The sequence below is a fragment of the Dipodomys merriami genome, unplaced genomic scaffold (genome assembly GCF_024711535.1).
Source record: "Dipodomys merriami isolate MVZ:Mamm:240054 unplaced genomic scaffold, mDipMer1.0.p SCAF_13, whole genome shotgun sequence".
Lineage (NCBI taxonomy): Eukaryota > Metazoa > Chordata > Mammalia > Rodentia > Heteromyidae > Dipodomys > Dipodomys merriami.
This window is the reverse complement of record NW_027202604.1, coordinates 1,287,700-1,314,602: the sequence shown is the minus strand read 5'-3', so window position 1 is coordinate 1,314,602 and position 26,903 is coordinate 1,287,700. Positions and strand designations below refer to the sequence as shown.

Here is a 26,903-nt window from a genome sequence, read left to right as displayed (position 1 = left end):
ACTATTTGCTTAGCTTACAATGCTCATCCACCTTCCCAACCTACAACTTTTGATAGCCTTTTTTATCACAGCTAAATGTTATCCTCTTGGGATAACATTCACAATATCTCTTCACAAATATCTCTTTCCGCAGTACTTAAAATAATTTTTAATTCCTTCTGTGTAACTAATTTAGAACTATAATGCCAAGTTATTCACTCTTAAAAGCAAGGATTAAATATGTCATATTTACTCCAGACCCCTTTGATTAAGGAAGTTTCTGGCAGATAGTAGGAGATTACAATGGATGGAATGAATGTACAAGAATGAACAAACTGAATTAAATAACTACAAAGTACTCTAACCAACAAGACTTTACAAATGTGATAAATGAAGTGGAAAATGTGAAATGAGTCTAAGCGGGGATAGTAGACGGGATGGAGAGAATGATGGAAGAAGCAACTTTGATAATGAAGCACTGGACACTTACATGGACATGTTAACTTGCAATTACCTTATACAACCTGTTGAAGCTCAGAAAGGAAAACAGTTAATTATATAATCTTAACACATAATGCAGCAGATCCATTGTCACTATGCTAATATGTATGGAAGCATTATTTATAATAGACAAAAAGTAAAAATAATACAAATATCAATCAATTGATAAATGAGTAAACAAAACCTCGTGTATCTCTTAAATGGACTATCAGGCAATAAAAGAAATGAATAAGGTATGTATACACGAAAACAACATGCTAAATGAAAGAAATGATTTACCAAAAAACTACATTATTTATGCCCCAATCTATATGAAATGTCTATATGAGACAAGTCTATAGATACAGAAAGCAGTGGTTGCCTGGGCCAGAAAATTTCAGGGCAAATAGAGTGTCTATTAATGAGTAATCGTCTTTGTTTTGTGTATGTGTGCATGTATAAGCACCAATTCTGTGGCTTGAACTCAGGGCCTTGCACTCTTGCTTACTAGCTTTTATTTTTTATTTTGGGGGGGGGGGCGGGATCCAGTCGTGGGGCCTGAGTGCTGTCCCTCAGCTCTTTAGCTCAAGGCTAGCACTCTACCACTTGAGCCACAGCGCCACTTCCAGCTTTTTACTTTTTGCTTATGTGGTGCTGAGGAATTGAACCCAGGGCCTCAGGCATGCAAGGCAAGCGCTCTACCACTGAGCCAACTTCCCAGCCCTCTTATTAGCCTTTAAACTCAAGTTTGGTGCTCTTCCACTTGAGCCACACCTCCACTTCCAGAGTTTTTACATAGTAACTGAAGACAAGAAACGTTCCTGCTCTGGCTGGCTTCAAACTAAAATCATTATATCTCAGCCAACTGAGTAGCTGGATTATGGCATCAACAACCAGAATCAAGCTGAGTTTCTCTTTCAAGTGATTAAATGCTTTTAAATTAATTATGGTAAAGACCAATCATCTTCTTAATAAAAATTATTGATTTATTCACTATAAATTAGTACATTGTTTGGGATTGAATTATTTCTCATAAAACTATTAACCAAATTGTAGACTCTTAAACTATAAAAATCAAAGTGCCAGGCATTGTATTAAATGTCTGTAATCCCAGTGCTTGAGAAGCTGTGGCAAAAAAAATAATGAATTCAAGGCCAACCTAGGCTATATAGTAGCAGGTTCTAGGTAGCCTCGAATATATAGCAAAACCCCATCTCAACAACAAGCAACCAAATACACACAAACAAAAATGTATCTAAATACTTTATTTATAATCTGAAGTCCTTTAGCATTGCCTTTGGATTCACTTTTCAATTGTTAAAAGACAAACTGAAAATTCTGTGGCGGAAAAAAATTATTCAATTGAAAACAGCTTTACCTTGAATAAGGTACTTAAGAAAAGTGCTCTGCAACAGTGGGGTTAAATTTTATATAAACAGTTCACCAAAGAAAAAAGATGCTAAACAAGAAGCTTGCAAGAATTAAACAAAAATTAAAGTGAGATTTCATTTTGCTTTCTTTAACACTGATTAAAAGCCCAAGATTGGAAAATCCATCATTAAGGAAGAATTTACCATCACTTCTGTTGGAACTAGAAACTTGTATAGTCATTTGAAGGGCAATTTGTCAATAGCTATTAAAATTTTACAAGTTCATATCCTTTTACCTAGAAATTCTCTCCTATTAGCTTCTTCTTCAGAATGCATGCTCAGCTGGGTAATTATTTATAATACTGAAAAACTAGAAACAAACCATATGTCCACAGTAAGGGACTAAAATATACCTGCCTACTCAATAGAATACTTGTTAAAAAGGAAGATGGTTTGACATGTAGTCCCATAGAAAAGTGTTCAAAATATGTTGTTAAACAAAAAAAGCAAATCGCCATACATTTACAATGTTTTTAATACATTCATCAGAAAAAAGTGAAGGAATATATTCCAAATTTAATGATAGTTACGTTAGTGGATTAAGATTCCCATTTTCTAGATTAAATATTTCCTTCAATGTTAAAGTTCTTATAAACATTATTATTCTTTTTTTTTAGGATAGAAGGCTTATTTATTAAAACAGACAGTATTACTTGTGTGTGTGTGTGTGTGTGTGTGTGTGTGTGTGTGTGTGTGTGTGTGTGTGTCAGTTGCGGGTCTTGAACTCTGGGCTTGGGCACTGCCCCTGAGCTCTTCAGTTCAAGGCAAGTACTCTAGCACTTGAGCCACAATGCCACTTCCAGTTTTCTGGTGGTTAATTGGAGATAAGAGTCCCATGGACGTTGCTGCCCAAGCTGGCTTTGAACAATCCTCAGATTGGTTTACAGGCGTGAGTAGCTAGGATTTACAGGCATGAGCCACCAGTGCCCAGCTAACTCTTAATAAAGATTTTTAAAAGATTTACATTTGCCCTTTGGCTCATTGAAGAAAGGGGAGGGAGACAGACAAAAAAAGAGAGGTAGAAATCATAACTCACATCATCTCTTGTAGTGTTTCCGTTCTCTCTTATCTAACTTGGCCACTTCCTACTGCAAACTAGTGAATGGTGATTCATTCTGTCTTTATTCTCTTCTCAGAGCAAAGTATTCTGCTATGTTATCTCTACAACATAAAGGACAATGACTAAATGGGACAAGTACTCTGGAGAGCTCTGGTCAAGTTTTTTTTAAAAAGATTTTATTTTTGATTTTATAGTTCAAACAGTTCAAAATAAACAACACTTTAAAAAGGGGTGATGGGGGGCTGGGAGGGTGGCACAGTGGTAGAGTGCTTGCCTCGCATGCAAGAGGCCCTGGGTTCGATTCCAGAAAAGGCTGGAAGGGGTACTATGGCTCAAGTGGTAGAGTGGAAGAGGCTCAGGGACAGTGCCCAGGCCTAGAGTTCAAGCCCCACAACCAACCAACCAACCAACCAACAAACAAACAAACAAACAAATAAATAAATAAATAAATAAATAAGGGGTGAATGGAATTATGAATGGAATTCCAGCTTCTCCAGAGGCAGAGTAGGGAAGATCATTGGAACTCAGGAGTTCAAGGCTAGGCTGAGTAATATAGCAAGATCCTGTCTCAAAATATAAAGTTAAAAATAAAAATTTAATTCAGTGCATGTATATATTACTATTAGTGTCATATCCTATCCCCAGTGGGTGGTTTAAACTGGATAGTCTGAACCTTGTCTATTACACTGATAACCAAGATTGCTACAAGGTAATTACCATAAACCATCAGAATATACCATGTGGACACATTGAAAAAAGTGATGATTTACAGCTCAGGAAGTAGAAGATAGGGCAGGGAGATATTTTATCATGCTACTGAGAATGGCGTACAATTTTAAAACATGAATTTTTTATTTCTGCAATTTTTGGTTAAATATTTTTGTACCATGGCTGACCAAGTACAACTGAAATTGTAGAAACTGAAATCACAGTTTAGGAAGACTAGCATGCACATACTAAAAGCCTATACCTTATTTATCTGAAATTCAAATCCAACTAAAACTTCCATACTTTGATTTTCTAAATCTAGCAGTATCTCAGAAAAGCTAGGTTTGGAATTTAAAACTTTGTTTTGTCTTTTTCTTTTAATTGTGAAAATACTGTACAGAGGAGTTACAATAACATGGGCAAGATAATGAGTACATTTCTTATCAAGCATTGTAGCCTCCTCCTTTGTTTCCCCTTCCCATCCCATTCTCCCCCCAACCCCTCACCCAACCCTCCTCCCCACCCCCCACCCAAGTTGTAAAGTTCATTTTCGACATACGACTTGTATGTTTCATTGTTGCAATGGGTCCGCCTGTATCCCTATTTAAACTATTTGTTTTTTCCATTCCCCTCCACAAATTATAATAACATCAAATAAAGTGAAAGCAGGGATTATACTGTGGGGGAGGGACATTCAAAGCAACAAAGAAATCATCTTATAAATGTGCTAGAAACAATCGCATGAAAGAAAAAACATTTGAATACATACCTTAGGGTTAATTTCCCTAACATCAACTTATCTGACCATTTCTGCTTGACTCAGACATAAACTAGTTATTGAAAATAAGGGAAACCATGGGACCTATGTTTCTTTGGGCCTGGCTTACTTCACTTAATATAATTTTTTCCAAGTCTTTCCATTTCCTAGCAAATGGGGCAATGTCATTCTTTCTGATGGAGGCATAGAATTCCATTGTGTACATATACCACATTTTCTTGATCCACTCATCTACTGAGAGGCATCTAGGTTGGTTCCATATCTTAGCTATAGTAAATAATGCTGCAATAAACATAATCATGCTGGTAGCTTTAGTGTGGTCTTGTTTGTGAACATTTGGGTAAATGCCTAAAAGTGGGATTGCTGGGTCATAGGGGTGCTCTATGTGAAGTCTTTTGAGGAACCTCCATACTGCTTTCCAACAATGCAGTAGAGTTCCCTTCTGTCCACATCCCCTCCAGCATCTGTTATTATTAGAGTTCTTGATTTTTTGCCATTCTAACTGGGGTGAGGTGATATCTCAATGTTTTGATTTGCATTTCTTTTATGGCTAGGGAGGTTGAGCATTTCTTCATGTGTTTATTGGCCATCCTTCTTTCCTCTTCAGAGAAGTTTCTCTTCAAGTCTTTAGCCCACTTATTTATTGGGCAGTTGTTTCTTTGAGGATTTGTTGTTGGGGGATTTAATTTTTTGAGTTCCAGGTATATTTTAGATATGAGACCCTTGTCTGTTGTATAGCTAGTGAAGATCTTCTCCCAATCCGTGGGCTTTCTATTGATCTTGCTAGCTATGTCGTTTGCCATGAAGAAGCTCTGTAATTTCATGCAATCTCATTTGTCCAACCTTTCTTTGATTTGTTGTGTTTCTGGGTCTCTATTAAGAAAATTTCAGCCTGTGCCAAGGAGACCTAGGGTTTCTCCTATTCCATCCTGTACTGTTTTCAGAGTGCCTGCTTTGACTCTGAGGTCTTTGATCCATTTGGAGCTGATTCTAGTACAGGGTGATATATAAGGATCTAGCTTTAGTTTTCCACAAGTAGTTAACCAATTTTGCCAGCACCATTTACTGAAGAGGCTGTCTTTCTTCCATTCTATTTTTTTAGCTTCCTTATCGAAGATTAGATGGCTATAGGTCTTTAGGTTCATTTCTGGGTTTTCAATTCTATTCCATTGGTCCTGAGGTCTGTTTTTGTGCCAGTACCAAGCTGTTTTGATTACTATGGCTTTGTAGTAGAGGTTGAAATTTGGTATTGATATTCCTCCAGCACTGTTAAAACTTTTAACTTTTGTTTTTTGTGTCAGTCCTAGGGCCTGAACTTAGAGACCGGACACTGTCCCCTGAGCTTTTTGCTCAAGGCTAGTGCTCTACCACTTGAGTCACAAGTCCACTTCTTGCTTTTGGTAGTCAATTAGAGATAAGACTCTCATGAACTTTGCTGCCTAGTCCATTTTCATCAAATCTCAGCCTCCTAGTAGCTAGGATTACAGGTATGAGCCACTGGTGCCCAGTGGCTCTTAACTTTTAATCCCAGTCTTTACAATGTACAATATGGCCATGTCAAGTGGACCTTCAATTAATATACAAAGTAGAGCCATAATGCTTATCATTAATCCATAGGAAAACAAAATGCCTTCCCACATCAGATTCATATTTACAAAGTTTCAAACATCATAGTATTCATATCAGATGCTTAACTGTTTATGTCATAGATATTCAAGTGGCAAAACAATCATTCCACAGAGGTTACTCTAAATGCTTCAATCCAAAAACATTAGAGCCAGTAGAGCAAATATACTCATATTCAGATTAACATTAGCTTTAAAACAATGAAAGATCACTGGACTAAAGTAGACAAATCTTGCAAGTATTCTGGTTTATTACATATGTAGAGAAGAATGCAAGCATAGAACATATAGTAGAAAACAAAAGCTTTCAGAACACCTTTGAAATTCATAGTCATTCCATAGGAGTGGCAATGTCTGGGGATAGGGACCCAAAGTGAAAATCTGAATTATACCAATAATTATATTCTCTACATATGGCTTAAAAAATGTAAACCTCACTGACAAATTAGCACATTCTCATAAACCTCTTCCTGACTATGAATATACCTACAAGTAGATAAGGAATTGCATGATGTTTCACATAAAATTATTTCACATTCATAACAAAGAAATCAAGAACTTTAGCTATAAACCAATCTTTCATTCTAAATAATGTACATTATTCTAAAAGAGAACTATCTGAAGAACTTTTCAAAATTTAGCACACTCTCTATCCCAATCCATCCCCCCCCCCAAAAAAAAACAAGACAAAACAAACAAACAAAAAATGTGATTCTTATCCAGCAGCCAATTCAACTACCAATTTCCAGAAACACAAAGAACACAGATATTCTAAGCTCTCTGCAGGGATGCAATCAATGAAATCCAGGCTTCAGAAAACTCTTCAGGACAAACAACCTGGCTACTTAATAACTTTAAAAAATGCAAATGAAATTTAAAATACAAACCAATCACAACATGTGGTCCTTATTTGAATCCTCATTTACCCAAACTGTTTTAAAAAGCATGGCACTTAGGAGACATTTGGAAGTCTAAACACTACCTGAATGTTTGGTGCTATGAAAATATTACTGCTAAATATATATATATATATATATATATATATATATATATATATATATTACTGCTAATTTTTCAGTACATGTGGTAATTGTACGATATGTAGAACTTTTAGGTCCTCATCTTTCAGACAGAGAAAATATTTATGGACAAATTGCTAGGATACCTGGGATTTGCTTCAAAGTAATAGAGGAAAAGGAAGAAATGGGTAGGATATGTGGGATAGGAGTAACCACAGGTGACTGGATGGAAAAGGTGATGGGTATACATGGGAGAGTGATAATCATTTTATTTTTTTATTTACATTTATGCATGTTCAAAATTCTCCATAAAATTTTTTACACCACCTACCAAAATTAAACTAAATGGCATTGTTCTTGTATGAATTTCTTTACTTCCTTAATTTGGTGTTCAGTGTTTGTTCTCAAATCACTTAGTTGATTAGTTATGGTTTCTTTGGACTCCCATTCCTTCTGTTGGGTAAATGGCATTGTTATAAATATTTAAAGTACAGAAATATTCCATTATTTAAAAAAATCAAGCAAATGCAGATTCTACTGTGAATAATACACTAATTTATATAAAAACTCTGATCTTTAATACTTTCCAAAAGAAAGGGGTCTGACTTGCCTGCTATGAGTTAAAATGAGAACCACTTACTACATGCTAAACACATTTATTCTCCTATAAACCAGTTCTATGAATTCTCTCTTCTAAGAACAAATTATTATTTCCTGCTAATAAACTGTACACAAAATTTTAATGAATAACTTTACTAATACCTGTTTTTACTATGTTCATTATCCTGTGGCCCAACTTTTAGCCTGATATATAACTAGAACATCAATCAACTGTAAAAAGAAAATAATAATTTAGTCTCATTTTAATAGAAGCTAAGAAAATTATGTTCCAAAGCCTTTTTCTAAATGGCTGCTACTGAGAGACCTTAAGACTATACTATAAAACCATTTTTAACATCGTTATTAGCCATAATCTGACAGAAAAGCTGTTCCACTCTTGTAGCCTCCTTTGACTTTGCTCCCTCTAGGAACTACATGAAAAGAGAGAAGTAACCGAGCCCAAAGGTTATAGAAATTACATCGTGCCTTGGGAAACTCGATTAGTTCACAGTCTATTCCCCATATATCACAGATACCCAAATAATTTTAAATTAGAAGTATGACAACCTGGAGCCTTTTGAGCAGCAAATTATGATTTGGTCGAGGCATCTTGTGAAATGAGCTATTGTGCAAGAGTTACCCTCACTTTACAAATAAAGGCCCTTTGTCTAGATTAACAGATTTGCCAAATGTGAAACTGAGTCAAGAAATAGGTAATCTAAACCCAAATCCTTTAAGTTCTAGTTCCAACATTCACCTATCATCCCCTCCAAAAGTAAGCACATGGGAATGGACCAATCTTTTTAAACATGTTACTACTGTTCAATAACCTGATCAACACTTATCTCTATCTTCAACATCTTTCCATATAGAATGTTCTCATCATACAAATCACCCAAGTGGACTGAGCTGTTCTGGAGCCTTCCCATTTACTGTGTGGTCTATGGGCCAGCAGCAGCAGAAGCATCCCCTAAAAGAGTGCTAGAAATACAGAATCATGACAAACACACTAAACTGGGCTATTCCTTTTTATCAAGACCATAGGTGATTCATACATACTATGAAGTTTGCAAAGCACTGCACTGAAAATAGGAAGATAACAGATGTCAGTTGTCAAACTGCACTCACTCCACAAGTTTGTTCTTCTCCACACTAATGTCCTCAGTCTTTCATCATGATCTGATTTCTGACTGTCCACTTAATCAATTCTTCACTGACTTCCACTGTCCTCCAGTTTACAAGGGAATGGGAAATTGAAGCTTTAGATGAGGTCTGAAATATGAGGCCATTATTTTCTTTGAGCTAACTGCCCATACTCCTTTCAACATAATTTCTGGGTGAGTTAGCTTTGTAATTGTTTTATAATTTCCTATCAATGACATCACACTAGAGGCATATAATAAACATGATCAGCAGGCTCCTTAAGCATTCTTCAGTTTTGTAATTAAGTCACATGTACCATAGACTTGTGGGTGATTATTTGAACAGACTTCCAGAAATGTACAATTACCAGTAGAGAATCCTTAAAACCCCAAATTCAAAGCTTCTAAAGTGTCATGGCAGCACTCAAAAAAAATTCAGACTTTGGAGCATTTTAGATCTGGCATTTTCAGATTTGGGATCTCAACTGGGTAAAGTCTAACACAAATATCTTAAATTCTAAAATATATGACATCTGAAGCACTTTCAGTTTTGTGCATTTTAGATAAGGAATATTTAACCTGAAGCTGGTTTATTAAATTTAACCTGTTTCTGGATTCTATGTTTCACTTTCATCCAACAACTTTTCAATGCATTCGGGTTCTTCCAACCAACACTGACAACTTTTACAATCATGCCAATGTCTTCCTTCAAATAAACAAAAATGTTAAACATAAGAAAGCCCAGGATAGAGACCTAAAGTCCCACAGAGTCCACTTCCTTTTGCCTGACATGAATCCACTCACATTCAAGAGTGTGGTTCTAATTGGTTATTAACCACCTGATAACACATCTCCTTGCTCCTAAATGCACTGTTACAGAAATAGAATGTTTTCAGCAAAAAACTGGAATATATATTTATATCCCTGTTTTCACTGTATTTGATGTTGGTATAATTTGTGGAAGGGAAGGGAGAAAACAAATTGTTTAAATACGGATACAGGTGGACTCATTGCAACAATGAATGTACAAGATGTTATGTCGAAAAATGAACTTTACAACTTTGGCGTGGAGGGGGAGGGATGGAGGGGAAGATGGGAAGGTATGGTAAGGGGAAACAAAGAAGGAGGCAACAATGCTTCATAAGAAATGTACTCATTACCTTGCCCATGTAAATGTAACCCCTCTGTACAGTATTTTCACAATAAAAGAAAAAAGAAAAAAAAGATACTTATGGGGGGGATGGGATGGGAAGGGGAAACAAAGGAGGAGGCTACCAATGCTTGATAAGAAATGTACTCATTGTCTTGCCCATATAATTATAACTCCTCTGTACAGTATTTTCACAATAAAAAAACAAAAAAATAAAAATAAAAATAACTTTAAAAAAGATACTTATATCTACATTAAAACACACACCCACTAGGTGCTGGTGGCTCATATTTGTAATCATAGCAATTTGGAGACTGAGATGTGAGGATCACAGTTCAAAGTCAGCCCAGGCAGGAAGGTCCATTGAAACATGTATCTCTAATTAACCACCAGAAAACCAGAAGTGGCACTATGGCTCAAAGTGGTAGAGTGCTAGCTTGCATAAAAAGAACTCAGGGACAGCACCCAGGCTCTGAGTTCAAGCCCCACAACTGGCATACATACATATACACACACACGCACACACACGCACACACACACACACACACACACACACACACACACACACACACACACACACACACACACACACCACTCTATGTATACCTGGAGAATATGACATAACAGCATCAATGTACTATAAAAACTTTGAAGGAGAATGTATACAATTTGGGATAATCAGAATGGGGAAAAATATATCAGTTGAGTCAGCATTTGTACTCATTTAATAGCCTGACTAAATTTCAACATATGTATAGGGAAATTAGGAGGTTACTCCTGGCAGACCAGTAAAAGTTCAAAGCATGGGAGGTACAAATACAAATGGGTCTAGTTCAGCCAAAGTAAAAATATATGATGGGAAACTAAACAGAAATGGCTAGGAAACAAGAGGGAACACATCTGAAGATGGTGAGAATGGATGAACCTCACCAGACAGCAAAGTCAGTGTCCACACAATCTCAGCCTCTATGAGAGCTGACCAAAAGAATCAATGGTTAATTTTTCATAAGAATATAGATGATGAATTCCAATGTCACTAAATAGTCTTCAAAATCTAGATTCCTGGGTAGTATTTCATAATGTAATATGAACATGTTTTATTAGTAGATATTTAGGTTACTTCTCGTGTTTTGGCAAATATTTCTTTATGTACATATAACCCTAGAAGAGTGATAACTGGTTCATGAAACAGTAAACCTTGCCAGGCACCAGTGGCTCACACTTGTAATCCTGGCTACCCAGGAAACCAAGATCTGAGGATTACAGTTTGAAGCCAATCTGTACAATCAAATCTGAGATGCTTATCTCCAATTAAACAGCAATGAGCAAAAAAGCCAGACAAGAGTGTAAGGTCCTCAAGCACAAAAAAGAATGAAGGAAGGAAGGAGAAAAAGAAGAAAAGGAAGGAAATAACCAGTGAACATTTTTAAGACTCTTAAAACCTATTTGTCAATTTTAGTACAAGAAGGTTCCCTTTTATAACCTTCAACAATGATATGTGAGTTGATCCTGTATGGCTAGGTCTATCTCCCCAAATGACTATGGGCTTCTAGACACTTCATCCCTCTTCTAATGGGTGAGGAACTATAAAGAGAGGAGTTATAGATCAAGGAAGATGCAGAAAAACATCCAAGATAAAGTAAACTTTGCCCTCTTACATTAACCATCAGAAATCTTACACCCAGACGGTTTACAAGAATATAACCTACAGAGCCACACAGATATTACAAGAGCCTTGTGCCCTACTATGACCATCTTGAAATTCTTGGTAATTTTTTAACAGGATCTACATTTCCATGTTGCAATGAGCTCTAAAATTAGGTAGCCAAGCCTGCTTACACTTCAAAGTGGCTAACAAGATTATGATGCACACTAGGGTCACTCAAAACTTCCACTGACTAGAAACATATGATGTGTTTATAGGAAAAAGGGAGGAGAAAAAATCAAAGCACTTCTTAAGTGCATGTTTAAAGGGTATGTCATTTTTCCAAAGCCATTATCAAACTACCTTTTAATTTCATTACACAGATCAAAGGAACAAATAAATCAAATGGAAGTCACAATGATGTAGAGGAGTCATAGAAAAAAAAAGTAAACCAAGTTGTAAGAACCTAGAGAGCTAATAATTTAGAAAAACACTAAGTTCAAAGTCAATAAAAACTTGGCTTTTTCTATGACTATATCATCTTCCCAGTGGGTTCTTGAACCGAATAAATGTAATTTCGGCTTGGAAATTTTCCTGGAGGCCATCTGGAGAACTAAGACAGACAGGATGTCTCTTTATTATTCTGCTACATAAAACAATTGGGTCTCAGAGGCTGATACACTAGTCCAGAGAAATCTACAACAGTGGATTGCTACTTACTTGCTACTTACAACTTTCACCAACTCCAAAATTTCAAAGTTGTAAGTATATAGTATTACAAGTGTAGCCACTGGCCTTTCTCCAAGTTTTATTTAAAGATGAAAGGATCAAGAAGTATTGGAATTCTGCAGATGCATTCACAGAAAAGAAGTCCAGATCTCAGTAGGCCAGGTTTAACTTCCAAGACCACATCCTCCTCACAACCTCTCTAATTCCTACCCCCACACTCTGAAGGACATCCTCTTAAGTCTGGTCACAGACCAACTACTTTAGACCCAGAAGACTGATTTCTAGGACCATGCTGAACTTTCCAAATCAGTATTTCTGAGGATAGAACTCAGAAATCTTCTCTTTAGAGACTTACGATGAGTAAGCTCAAACTAGAACTTCCCTGCACGTGTGCACATGTGGGGATCTTGTTAAAATGCAGGCTCTGATTCCCTAAGTTAGGGGGAGGAATCAGAGTTGCATGTCTAAGAAGCTTAGCAAACACAATACACAGAAATGGCATGGAAAGAACTGGGCTGGACGGTCAGTGCTGGAAAGTTCAGACAGAGGCAGGAGAGCAAGCCAAGGCCCGAAGCCTTGTCAGTCCACCTGGAGGGTAGCCATGTTAAGAAGCCAGCCTGTGCAAAGACCCCAGAGCTCGAATCCACTCACATATGAGTGTCTTGCCTCAAAACCACACCTCCATGTCCAGGGTGGGTGTTCTCATGCTTCACCAATTCCATGAACACAAATACTTACCACCTCTAGAAGAATACTTGCTTCTACTTCGTCAGAGAAAAGTGGCTTGGCCTCTGTTGCTCAGTGAAACCCCTTCCCCCTCACCCATTGGCCCAGAGGTGGCACGTGACCTTGGATCAACCTGCCCCTCAGCCTGTGGCATCGCCTTGGATAAAGACCCCTGCCTATACTGCCCTGTACCTCCTCAGCAGAGTGTGTTCATTAATTAAATGCAAACTACCTTACTAAAGCCAGGGGTAAAAGAAATCTGCTCACAAAAGGCTGTACTTGTTAGTTAGAGGCCTAATTTCGGGAATTTAAACCCCAATATAAAAAAAATAGTAACTTCAAAGACAAGGAGAAAAATGGAGAGAAGCAATTGTAGTTAAGAGGTATAACAGCTAGAGATGCCATGGATCCTCAACTCCTGACCTCCACCCAGATACACCAGGTATCTACTGAGCATTTACTGTCTTAGGGCTTTTGTGCTGAGAGTTTTTTCTGTGTTATCTCAAAGATCTGCTTCACTGAAGTGTTGAGACAAGAATCATCCCCCTTTTTATAGCTGAAGATATACCTCCAAGACATCATAATGCTACAGTGAGCGGGCTAGGAAACCATAAAGTTCTGTATGGTTAACTATCATTATTTGCTGTTTATTTTCTTAAAACCTAGCTTCACTAATGGAGTTGGCTTGAGTGAATTTTTCTGGTGTTTAAGCATTAGCACCTGAAATTATGGAGACCAGCTTTTTTCTAAAAATTATATGCAAAGCTCTATCAAAAATGTCAAGTTTTAGAATATATATAGAACAAATGAATCTTAATGTACACTGCTATAATATAGGAAATAAATCTACTAAGTGAACTTTGGTGAGAGATTTGAATATAAGGAATAAGGCATGCGCTGATTAAATGTCTCACACAATGTGGTACATAAATACCAAGCTATAAGAATATTTAACAAGATCACTCTGCCAAGAACTCATTTCATAGTACTTAATTTCTATGCTAATAAGCACTTACTATGTGTTTGGTGCTTGTAGCACCACTACAGGGGAAACAGTAAAGTAATCCCAGTTTACAGATGTATGTTCAGAAACTTGAGAAGCCAATAATTTGTAAAGGATGTAAAAGATAATTTTTTGTTTGCTTTGGTTCCAGAGGCAAACTTTAAATGCAGTTATGTCTGCCTCCAGAAGAAATGCTTAAAAAAATATTTTTATTAGCATACATTCATTGTACAGGGAGGCATTTCTTAATCTTAACCTCTCCAGGTATCTTGTTTAAAAGCAATAATCACACTATGTTTATGATGGCTTATTTGAAGGTCTACCTTCCATTATTTTTCCTTTTTCAAAGAATTTATGGTCTCTTCTGTTCACTTCTTTATCCTCCTTGCCCATGATAGAGTAGGAATACAACATTAATACACATCAACTAGCTAGTCTATTTATAGTACTAGACCTAAGTCAGTAATCAGTTCTGCTGAGTCTAGGCTGTTGAGTAAATTTTGTAGGCTGGTGAATTACCTCAAAAAAAAAAAAAGATTAAAATCCAGAAAGCTAAAACTTACTTTTGTTATCAAACTTGAACTCAATTTCTAAACAGTTTTTCAGCTTCTTAACACATTGATTTCTGACAATCCTGTGCCACTCAGAATAAAGGGGAAAAAACTGAGCAGCTCTGAAAATCTCTGCTAAAAATTATCTGTAAATAACAAGATGTTGAAATATTAACGCCTCCTCCATGAGCACATCAAAATGCTCCCTCTAACACCTTCCATCTGTTCGTCTGCCTCCTCCAACATGAGCGCAGATCCACTCTACATTCAGCTTATTCTCATGCTTAAAAAGATGGAACCAAAAAATTATTTCAGCATCCCAGAAAGTAAAATCCTCACATTTCAGACACATTTGGACATCCCAATTTAAAATATAGTTGAAAAAATAGCATCCTTGTGGGCTGTTTATTGCTGTGTTTTAAATGTGTGCCTCAATGAAGTCATTTCTCCATTACAATCATCTACATGAAGTTCATTTCTAAATGGAAATAATAGCAGTATAGTATTAACGTCTACACAGCATTGTTCTAAGCAATTTACATAGTGGTGTTACTATATTAGTCCCATTTTAAAAAGTAGGCAACTGAGGCCCAGAAGTACTCACTGACTTTCACAAAGTCATGGGGCTAGGTAAGTAACAGTCAGAGCTTGACACCAGGCCTCAGAAGTCCAATTCTATCTTCTTAACCACTATGCCAAACTGCCTAGAAGACTTGAGCCACTACCTGACTGTAATCCTTTCTTCTCAAGTATCCACGATCATATATTGCCACAGCAAAAGAAGAAAGAAAGTGTAGTTTGTTGAACACTAAACTCAAAGATACATCAAGTCCATTCCCCTGCATCCTAGCCTCATAAGACAGGAAACTGGCCCTCTTTGTTAACCTTTCGTTTCTGGAAATCCATGTGGTAAAATATCAAAGCCTCCTTTTCTTGTTAACATTATTTCTGGATGTGGTGTTTACTACATGGATTCAGATTCAATTTGGCCAGATTGGAAGTTGGTCAGAGGAAACAGAAAGCTCTCCTACCTAACCAAAGAATACCTGCATGGAGAGATACTGAGCCTATCCTCAAGGATTAATAAAACCATGTGCCTCCCTTTTGACTCTTGATCTTCAAATGTATAGCCTCCAATGCCAGACCTTAGGGAGACAGTGAAGACCTGTAACATTCAAATACCCCACATAAAGTTCTAACAAACATACTACTTTCTGATGGAAAATGTACATAATAAGCTATATTGTTTCAAAGAACAGTGTTTAAAGTATCCTGTGATGCATTTACTTTCCTTACTGATATCGGAATGATACTTCAGAGAGTACAAAGAAAATGCAAACCTTGGTGAAATTTCTCTCTCAAGTTGAATAATCATCAATCCAGGGCAGTGGTTATTCTTCTGTAACTGGGTCTACATATCACACATATAAACACACCTGAATACAAATTACATCTTTATTCAATCACATCTACCCCAATATAAAACTGAAGGCAGCTGATGGAATAAGCTAAATCCTTTTGAAATTGATAGTCATTGGGAAAGGCATGACTGAGGTGTTGATCTCATCACAATTTTATCTGCCTATACTTTTCCCCAGGAAAGCTTAAGAACCATGAGCAGTTATTAGAAATCCAAGTCTTCAGGAAAACAACCAAAGGCAACACCTTTTGCAAAGGAGTCTCTAGAAGGGCTTCTGCATCTGCCTTCTTAGCATAAGAGAGTATATCTTCATTACAGGGAACTTTAAATAGTTCTCCTTTTCTATTGGTCCTTTCATCTGGGAAATGTGTTCCCTTTCACTCCAGGCCAGCCTCCAGACTACCTCCTTTATCCACAATCATGCCAAATTGTCCTCCAACTATTCCAGAAAATAAACACAGAAGGAATACTGCCAAACTAATTCTACGAAGCCAGTATTAATTATCCTAACATCCAAGCAGGTAAAGACAATTTCCTAAATAAACACAGATGCAAAAATTCTCAATAAAATACTTGCAACACAAATTCAACAACACATTAAAAAAGATCATACAACACCATAATCAAGTGGTTTTCATTTCAGGGATGCAAAGATGGTTTGATATATACAAATCATTTACATAATGTAGCATATAAACAGAATCAGGGACTAAAAATCATATTATCATTTCAATAGACACAGAAAAGTTTTTGACAAAATTCAACTTCCTTTCATAATAAAAGCTCTGAAAAAAACTAGGAATCAAAGAAACATATCTCAACATACTAAAGGCTGCACGTGTGCAGAGAAAAACTAAAACCATTTCCTCTGAAATCAAAACAGTGCTTAAATGCTTATCTAGAGCAATAATGCAACAGGAAGAAATAAAAGAGATTCAAATAAAGAAGTCAAATGATCGCTATTTGCAAATAAAATGTTATACCTAAAAGACTCCAAAAACGCCACCAAAAAAACCTTCACTCTGATAACACTTTCAGCAAAGTGACAAACTATGAAATCAATATTCAAACATTAGTTTTTCTATATACTAACAATAAGCAGATTGGAAGATAAATCAAACATATGATCCCATTCGCCAGAGCTTTAAAAAAAAACACCTAGGAATTAATTTAACCAAGGAAGTGAAAGGCCTCTTCAATGAAAATTATAAAGCTCTGAGGAAAGAAATCAAGATAGAATGACCTCCCATGCTCATGGATCAGCAGAATCAGTACTGTGAAATGGCCATATAACCAAAAGCAATCTATATATTTAATGCAATTCCCATCAAAATTCTACTGCCATTCTTCACAGAAGTAAAAAAAAAAATCTTAAATCTCATATGGGAAAATAAAAAGACCTCAAATAGAGCAATCATGAGCAAAAAGAGCAATGGTAGAGGCATCATATCTGTCTTTGACTTTTAAGAATTAGCCAATGCCTTGACTCTCTATATACTTGTACATTTCATTTTTTTAAAGAAACTATTTACTAACCAAGTACGTTACATGAACAGATGGATGGGTGGACAGATGAATGGATGGACAACAGATAGATAGGAAGTGGCACTGTGGCTCAAGCGGTAGAGTGCTCGCCTCGAGCTGAAGAGTGCAGGGACAGCGCCCAGGCCCAGAGTTCAAACCCCACGACCGACCAAAAAAACAAAAAATAAAGAAAGGCAAAATTGGATTTGCAGCTGGGAAGGTGGCTCAGTGGTAGAGTGCTTGCCTTACATGCATGAGGCCCTGGGTTCGATTCCTCAGCACCACATAAGCGAAAAAGAAAAAAGCCAGAAGTGGCGCTGTGGCTCAAGTGGTAAAGTGCTAGCCTTGAGCTGAAGAGCTGAGGGGACAGCACCCAGGCCCAGAGTTCAGGCCCCATGACCGAACCTCCCCCCTAAAAAAAAAACAGATAGTCAGATATGATTAAGGAACTAAGGGAGAAAGCAAAACATAATTCTCAGATTTACAAAATACTTTTTTAAAAGCCCACGAATACTTTTTTTAAAAGCCCAAGGCACAACATACACTTCGATTTTTCCTTTCTAAAATAATTTTCCTTGCAACTGAATGCACTACTCAGTGAGGTAGAGAATGGATTAGGGAATCTAGAAGTTAACAACAGGCAAACACAGACATTCTATTTAAGCCAAAATGTCTGACACTTCAGAAAGTCATGACTAAGGAAGTGCAGCAGCTTTAGAATTCATGGGTGAATCCCTTGCCTGGATTGTTTAAGAATAACCTCTTTTCACTTCTAGACTCTGGGAACGTTGAGTATATTGCTGCAGCATTTCTATCAGGACAGTAATTAGTATAGCTAAGAAACGCCATCAACAGCAAAAGTAAAATTAGCCTTTACTTGTAACAATTTCTCCTGGGGAAATGCTGTGGCTCCTGCCTCCAGCAAGCATGGTAATGGGCTTGCTGTGTCATCCCCATATCAAGCAGATTGTTCCATCAGCAGTTCATAAATACAACTACAAGCAATCAGATAAGAGAGCCAACAGGTCCATCCTCACCTGCTTTGACCACACCTGTATCAATAGTCCTAGGCCCCCATCAACTTGCATATGAATCATATTATAACAACATTGACTTCCTTTTGCTACCAGAAAACTCTTCTCTGACACTTTTTGCTTAGAATCATAGTACATTCCAACCAATATTGGCTTTTGAGATCATTTTATTTAGTATGATGATGCTGCAGGGGTGACTGGGGCCCAGGCAAAAGAGATTATGATTTGGTTAACCTAACATCTGGGTTAGCACCAAAATCTGCTTTAGATTAACTCCTCATTTGGGCTTCTCCTTTTGTGAAACCAATCAGTCTCCTCAGGTTAAAAGTTACTTCTATTTCACAATAGAGGTCTGTTCTGACCTCTTCCCAGGGAGATTGTGATTTGGAGACAATTTCTTAGGTGTAAATCACTAAATTCTCACTGTAAGAGATTCAGCTGATCAGATATACAAAAGATGAATTCAGGCTATGATATGCAAACCAGGTCAAAATTTACTAAAGCCCATCAAACACCACCTCTGAATGATCACAATTTCAGCCAACTGGTTTAATGTGTACAGCTAATTAAACCTGGAAGCCATGTAATGTTTCTTTGGACAACTTGAATGTTTGCCTTTCCTGAGGGTTCAGACAGTAGTGTCTACTGAGAAGGCACCTTTATTATGCCCTATAACAACAGAGACATTTGCAGTTTCTAGCTTTTGCCATGGAAATATTTTGGATATTAGGAAGATCAAGATCAATTAAGAGCTCGAGAGTCTGGAAATTTAATGTCTGTTCCTTCTGTTTATAACTAGTCATTTCAGCAACTTCACTGGCCTCCTGGAACCTCAAGACCTTTATATTTATCTTGTCATTCTCTACCTCTGATTGTACCCACTGGAGAAATTCCAGATGGTGTACTGACTGATACCTGGATCAATTCCTGCCATCATATTTAGTGGACCCATATGGCTACTCTTATAATCCAATTACTTGTAACAATTTCTCCTGGGAAAATGCTGTGGTTCCTGCCTCCAGCAAGCATGGTAATGGGCTACCAGAAAAATAGTGTGAATCATGAGTCTTCTCCATCTCCTTTTTTCTTCTCTCTTTTTTCTTCTACTACATCATACCTTTCTACTTTTCAGGATAAATTGAACAATTGTGAGCTGAAAAGGTTATCTTACCTTGCCTCCTTATCATTCACTTAATTAACTACGAGGAACTACTTACTTCTGATATATTGCAATATTTAATATTAAATGTTCATACTTATACAGAAGTTTTTAACCTAAATATCCTTAGCTGCCCCTGGAATTGAGAGATAAAGAACAAATTATTGTGCACAATTCAGGTTAGGCTTATTTTTTCTAGGGAAAATTATGACTTTTTTTGGTCAAAAAATACATAGCTTTCCAAAGTTAAAAAACACCTCCTGGAAGTCAGATATGGTGATCTGAATGAATAATCACAGTACTTGGGAAGCAAAGACAGGAGAATCACAAGTTGAGTCTACCCTAGACTATATAGGAAGATCCTGCATCAAAAATACCAAAAATAAACACGCAAAGGCAGAAGTTTAAGCTTTATGAGCAAAGCCAGTTTTATTATTTTCTATGTTTCTAAATGTGAGAAATTTCTAAATCAGGCCATCTTTTGCAGTATCCAACTTTCCATCCCATACACTGGGCTTATTTGTACTGATATCAGGATTCCTGGGGAACATATTACTTCACATGGATACTTCAGAAATGTTTTCCAGCAAACAAATCAGTGAGTTTTATTTTCCTCCCATTCTTTTTTCAGGTAATACATTGTCTCTTTTCCAAGAGCAATTTCTTAAGATAGCTTTGAGAACTCAAGCTGTTATAACTTTAAAATAGAAAACACCCAACTGGAATATACCTAGTTCTAAAAAGTTAGCAGATCCTATCTAGCACTAAAATCCCATCCAGTTTGGACATTACTTTGCATCAAAACTATTAAGTCTACAGAAGTAGAGAATTTCTGAATGTTCCATAAAGGATGGAATCTGAGATTAGATTATAAGAATAGCCATAAATATGATGGCAGGAATTGATCCAGGTGTCAGTCAATACACCATCTGGAATTTCTCCAGTGGGTACTGTAAGATCAGCACAGGGGCACTTCCCTACTTCTTGGCTAAGTTTCCACCCAGTATTTGATCTGTTACCTAGGTAACTGGCACACCTGGAAGCAGTCACTTTCCCCTCTTGCTAGGTCACATCCTGGGCCACCTCTGGTCACATGCCTCCCATCTGACCTTAGTAGGGTCCCAGATCCTGAGGTCACATCCAGATCCAGTGTGGCCACACCTTTCCCACACTTGGCCACACCTCTTCCTGTCCCTGGCCTAGATAAGTCCTGGCCCAGGGGTGGGTTGCCCCTTCCTTTTTCAGCCATGCCTGTCCACCATGCATGGTGGGGGCAGCAGTTCAGTAAATAAACCTCTTTTCCTGCCTGAATAGAGTGTGGTGTTCTCTTCACCAGCTACCTTATGAAGCCTACCTATTTATTATACCTTACAGGTACAATCAGAGGTAGAGAATGACAAGATAGGTATAAAGGTCTTGAGGTTCCAGGAGGCCAGTGAAGTTGCTGGAATGACCAGTTATAAACAGAAGCAACAGACATTGAATTTCCAGACTCTTGAGCTCTTAATTGATCTTGATCTTCCTAATATCCAAAACTTTCAATGATGGGCTGGGAAGGTGGCTCAGTGGTAGAGTGCTTGCCTTGCATGCATGAGGCCCTCAGCACCACATAAGCAAAAAAAACAAAAAGCCAGAAGTGGCACTATGGCTCAAGTGGTAGAGCATTAGCCTTGAGCTGAAGAGCTGAGGGACAGCGCCCAGGCCCAGAGTTCAGGCCCCATGACCAGATCCAAAAAAAAAAAAAAAAAAAAAAACTTTCAATGATGTGTTCTGCAAACCTATTTCCCAACAACAGGTGTCATTTTCTCTCTAGCATCTTACCCATACACTCCCCAATCTACCTATTGTGCCCCACCAGAGACTATTGCAAAGCTCTGCCAAGTATTGTAGATCTTCTCTCTTAGCCACAGCTAACTGGACCCAGAATAGATGCTGGATACAAGGTCTCTGGAATTGCAACAGAACAACTCCAGGTAGCTCCTGTTGAGCACTTGTTTGGATAAGACATATATGCTTTTCTTTTTTTGGGGGGGGGTCAGTCATGGAGCTTGAACTCTGGGCCTGAGTACTGTCCCTCAGCTCTTCAGCTCAAGGAGAGCACTCTACCTATATATGCTTTTCTTGAATGATAATTTTTCAGAGGGACATATAAAAACAGTATTGAGAGGCGAAGGAATAACAGGAAGAGGGGAGAGCACAGTGGGGGAAGGAAGTGGGGGAGAAAGGGGAGAGGAAGAGTACAAGAGATACAGAACCATCCAAAGGACAAAGCCTGCGTAGAGTGATCACCTCAATAAGATAAATTACCAACTGAAGAGTGTTGGCTAAACATCTTCTAGGCCAAGAGACAAGTTACATTCAAGTTCCTGAAGATGGAGGCAAACTCTAAAAGAGTTCCAACCAGACTAATGAGATCATCTTCAGTGGCCCAAAATGAAGAACTGCTTCTTCCCTGAAGCTCTAGTATTGGTATAGGGAGATATCAAAGTGATAAACACCTGAAAGGACCTGCCAGTTCATAAGTAAATCTCAAGAGAGATAATCTCTTTCTTCTGACCCCTGTGTTTTTCATTTTTCATCATCCTGGAGTTGATTTCTCTCATCGTTCTGGACAGGTTTCCAATACAGGAAATCTGTGCTCATTTACTAGACAGGAAATCCTTGGCCACTTACCTTCTGCTTGTCCTGTCTCTTCTGCTGCCTCCATTTACTAACTCCCCTTTCCCATTCTTGCTTCCCATCTTTTCTATATAGTGCACACTGCTACTCCTACTCTTCATCAGAATTCTCATTTCAGCACAGTAATCTTCAAGTGGTTAAGCAAACCTGTTGAATTCCTCTTCATAACAGTGGGAAGAGCACAATTCTACAGTTAAACCTATCTTAGATCATCAATTCCTAGCTCTGTCTCATGGTTAGGCCTCAAGCAGACCACTTAATCTCCTTGCTTTGTTTCTTGTCTATAAAATGCAGGCCATACACCTCTCACAAGACTGTTCACATCACACACAGTAAGAAAACAGCAAATTACTGGTGCTCAAAAATTCTTGTTCCACCTCACTCTCAACATCAGTGTAAGAAAACATCAAAACGTGCAGACTGTAGTTTTCAAGAAGCTTCATTTTCTTAATGAACTTCACAACTGTTCTACCGATCTGACAAATACCAGTTTTTAAAAGAATTCAAAAGAGTGTTCGCTTCGGCAGCACATATACTAAAATTGGAACGATACAGAGAAGATTAGCATGGCCCCTGCGCAAGGATGACACGCAAATTCGTGAAGCGTTCCATATTTTTTCAGGAAAATGAACCCTTAGATGTGTATTTTAAGGTTTTTTTCTTTCATGCATGTGTTTCTAACGCATTTATAAGATTATCTCTTTATTGCTTTGTATGTCCCTCCCCCACAGTATAACCCCTGCTTTCACTATATTTGATGTCAGTATAACTTGTGGAGGAGATGGGGAAAAACCAGTTGTTTAAGGATACAAGTGGACCTGTTGCAACAATGAGAAGTACAAGTTGTCATGTCCAAAATGAGCTTTACAACGTCGGTGCGGGGGGCAGGGGGAAAGGGGAGGGAAGGAGAAGGATTGGGATTGGGGGGGAAGGGGGAGGCTGGGAAGGGATGTGAAGGGTAAACACAGGAGGAGGCTGCAATGCTTGGTAAGAAATGTACGCATTATCCTGCCCATGTAATTGTAACTCCTCTGTACAGTATGTTCACAAATAAAATTAAATTAAATTTAAAAAAAAGAATTCAAAAGAAAAAAAGAATTCAAGATATGTGAAGATTCCTTATTACCAATCCATACCAACATAGGAAATCAGGGAAGAGAGTGAGAAAAAGACATTGCAATCAATTCTTTCCCACATAATAATGAATCAATTATTTTTGAATTTTATGTATCTCCATCATCACTGCACTAAGTGAAGAAAAAGCACTGAGTAAGGCATCAGGTGAAGTAACCATTTTGTAAGCTCAGTTTCTCAACCTTGTATCTATTGACATTATGGGTCAGTTAATGATGGCACCTTCCCTATGCACTGAAGGGTGTTTAACATTATTCTTGGCCTTGACCCCACTGGATGCCAGTGCCAAACTTCCATCCCCCATACACATGTAACAGCTAACACTGTCTCCAAGCATTTCCAAACTACTGCCAGTTGAGAACCATCCAATTAACTTGATGACTGTATATAGATAAACCCAGCAGTTTGAGCCCAGGCATGGGTTATAAATTGAGAAGAAGCTACTTCAGTCTTCTTCTCTAGACCTACAGAAAAATGGCTACAGTCACTTCCAAAATACAATCAAGTGCTGGCTCTAAAGAGACACAGAAGAAAAGTGCACATGCCAGAATTGTTTGTCAGGCTGTACACCCATATTCAGCTGTAAATGTACTTCCCTAACTTTTGAAATGCTTTCCACAGCTTGCAAAACCTGACCTTTAGAGCTGCAGCTTTATCTGGGATATGTGTGTGAGAGAGATTTATAATTTTCCATATTCCTGCAAAGTCACACCACTTACTGAGTCCAAATGCCAAGTGGGAGTGGTAGGAGTTTGCACACAGATGTCAATGAACCCCAACAACAGCACAAGAGCTCCACCTGAAACTAATTATAGAAACTGGACTTGAACTCTAGCCAGAGGAGAGCCCACCCCATCTGTGCTGGCCGATAAAAATTACCATTACATTTCTCCAGTCAACACAGACTTGCCTCTCAAAATTCTGAAAATGTTGTCTATGAGGAATTTTATTAAGCAGTGCATGTTTTGAAACCTGTTATTGAAACTTGGTCTCAATAGGTATCTTTGGCACAGGTCAAACTAATCTTTTGATATAAATGATTTTAAATGTTTTCTCTGGTTGCTTGTGTGCTGTTGTGATCCCAATGTCCAAATAACATGATCCAGGAAAAATGGAAGAAGGAAATCATTTACATCTCCCAAGATCCAGCACATAAGAATGGTTTCTCTTCTCCCAGGAGCCAGGTCTTTCAGAAGAAACTCAGAACAAAAATATGTGAGAAAAACAAGGGAGGAACAATGTTCAACAAGAAATGTACTCATTGCCTTACGTATGTAACTGTGACCCCTCTGTACATCACCTTGACAATAAAATTAAATTTAAAAAGTACGTGAGACTGCTAATATGGAACACATGGTTGATTCTAGGATTGACTACAAGAGACTAAGGCAAAACCCGCTGACATCTGTGACAAAGATGTATAGCTCATTTCAAATCATTCTCCATTCTAGCAAATAAAGAAAACTATTGGCACTGTGCCATCTCATAGATCTTCAGAGCCAAAGAAGTTCTCACCTGTCTATGGAAGACATTTAAAAATGTACTTCTAAGTAGGTCATCAACTAAATCTGGACCAAAGTTTTTCCATCTTTCTGAAAAGGTAGGGAAAAAGAAAACACCAGGTGCAGGTGGTGCAGGTGGCTCACGTCTATAATCCTAGCTGCTCAGAAGGCTGCTATATGAGGACTGCAGTTCAAGGCCAGCCTGGGCAAGGAAGTCTGTGAGTCTCTTATCTTCAATTAACCACAAAAAAATCCAGGAGTGGAACTTTGGCTCAAGTAGTAGAGTGCTAGCCTTTAGCAGAAAAGCTCAGAGACAGTACCCAGGCCATGAGTTCAAAGCAGCACGCACGTGCGCGCGCGCGCGCGCACACACACACACACACACACACACACACACACACACACACACACACACACACACACACACACACAAACACACACACAAGCTACACTTCAAGAGTTAAGGAAGATTGCTTCCAGATAAAGAAAATGAACATTTTTGTCCTCGTAAGACTTAGATTCCAAGTTATGTCCTAGTGTCAAACTACTTCTAAATCCATATGCCTATGTAAGATCAGAGGAAACACACACAATCACACAATCACACTGCAACTCAGAGTTAAAATGAAAAACTGACACACAGGTCCAACATTTGTTTGAAAAGAATGCCGATCCAAAGTAACTTAGTGAATTATTTTCTCACATATCTATAAGTTTAGAGGTAGGCTGTTTCCAATACTGGTTCCAACTGCTCAAAGATGGAAGGGCAGATGCCTCTGTGAATTTCATGGCTACAATATGGCTAGCACAGCCCTAGTACTCACATCAATATTCAAGACAAGAAGAGGGGAAGTTATAATAATAGTGATTTGGTAATAATGCAGCAATAGCTTTCTAATACATTGATGTTTGGCTTAAAACAAAGTTTTTCATGGCTAAATAAAATTGATAAATTGCTGAGTTAAGTAAACTTAACAAATAGCATATAACAAGAGTTTGACCATTTCACATGGTGATACGGTAGAATTCTTTTGTTGGTGATGGTGGTTGTGGGGCTTGAACTTGAGGCCTAAGCACTGTCCCTGAGCTTTCTCACTGAAGGATAGTTTTCTACCACTTTGAACCACAGGACCACTTCTGGCTTTCTGGTGGTTAACTGGAGATGAGTCTCATAGACTTTCCTACTTGCACTGGCCTTGAACCAGGATCCTCAGATATCAGACTCCTGAGTAGCTCGGATTATAGGTGTGAGCCACCTGTGCCTGGCTGGTATAGTTCTTTGTTAGGTCTGCTATAGCAAAGTACTACCGCTGTTGGTTTAAACAATAGACTTGTTGCCTCATGCTTGGGAGGCTAGAAGTCTGAAAAGCTGTCAGGTAAGGTGTGTCCCAGGACTTTCTCCTCTGTTTTATTACGGGTCACCTTTTTGTGGCTTCATTCCATCTTCCCAATGTTTGTCTACATCTGCATCCAAATTTCCCCTTTTTTATAAAGAAACAAACTCAATTAGGGCTCATGCTAAAGAAATCATTTTAACTTGATTACCCCTATAAAAAAAAAAACTCAATCTCCATGTAAGTTCACATTCTGAGATGTTAGGAGTTAGGAATCTGACATGTTTTCTGGAGGGGAGATAATTCAATCCAGAATACATGCATCATGAATTTCCAGGATACACATTTCCAGTATGTGTGTCCATTTATTTGAACAGGAAACCCCCTTTGGAAAGTTTCATTTTCCTGAATGCCCTTGAAAAATGGACCCATAGTTTCTCTGACCTGTAGTAATAGGAAGAAAGGATCCTAGTAGATGGTGGATCTGAGTAG

The 26,903-nt window shown here is 37.9% G+C and overlaps 1 protein-coding gene and 1 non-coding gene across 19 annotated transcripts in view; one reads left to right on the top strand and one right to left on the bottom strand.

Moving 5' to 3' along the window:
* Nucleotides 1-26,903, bottom strand: part of Erc2 (ELKS/RAB6-interacting/CAST family member 2) — a 1,008,017-nt gene that overhangs the window by 932,062 nt on the left and 49,052 nt on the right. The window lies entirely within an intron of this gene.
* Nucleotides 22,953-23,059, top strand: LOC138824905 (U6 spliceosomal RNA). Its single transcript, XR_011371221.1, has one exon. It is a non-coding gene; the product is annotated as a U6 spliceosomal RNA (small nuclear RNA).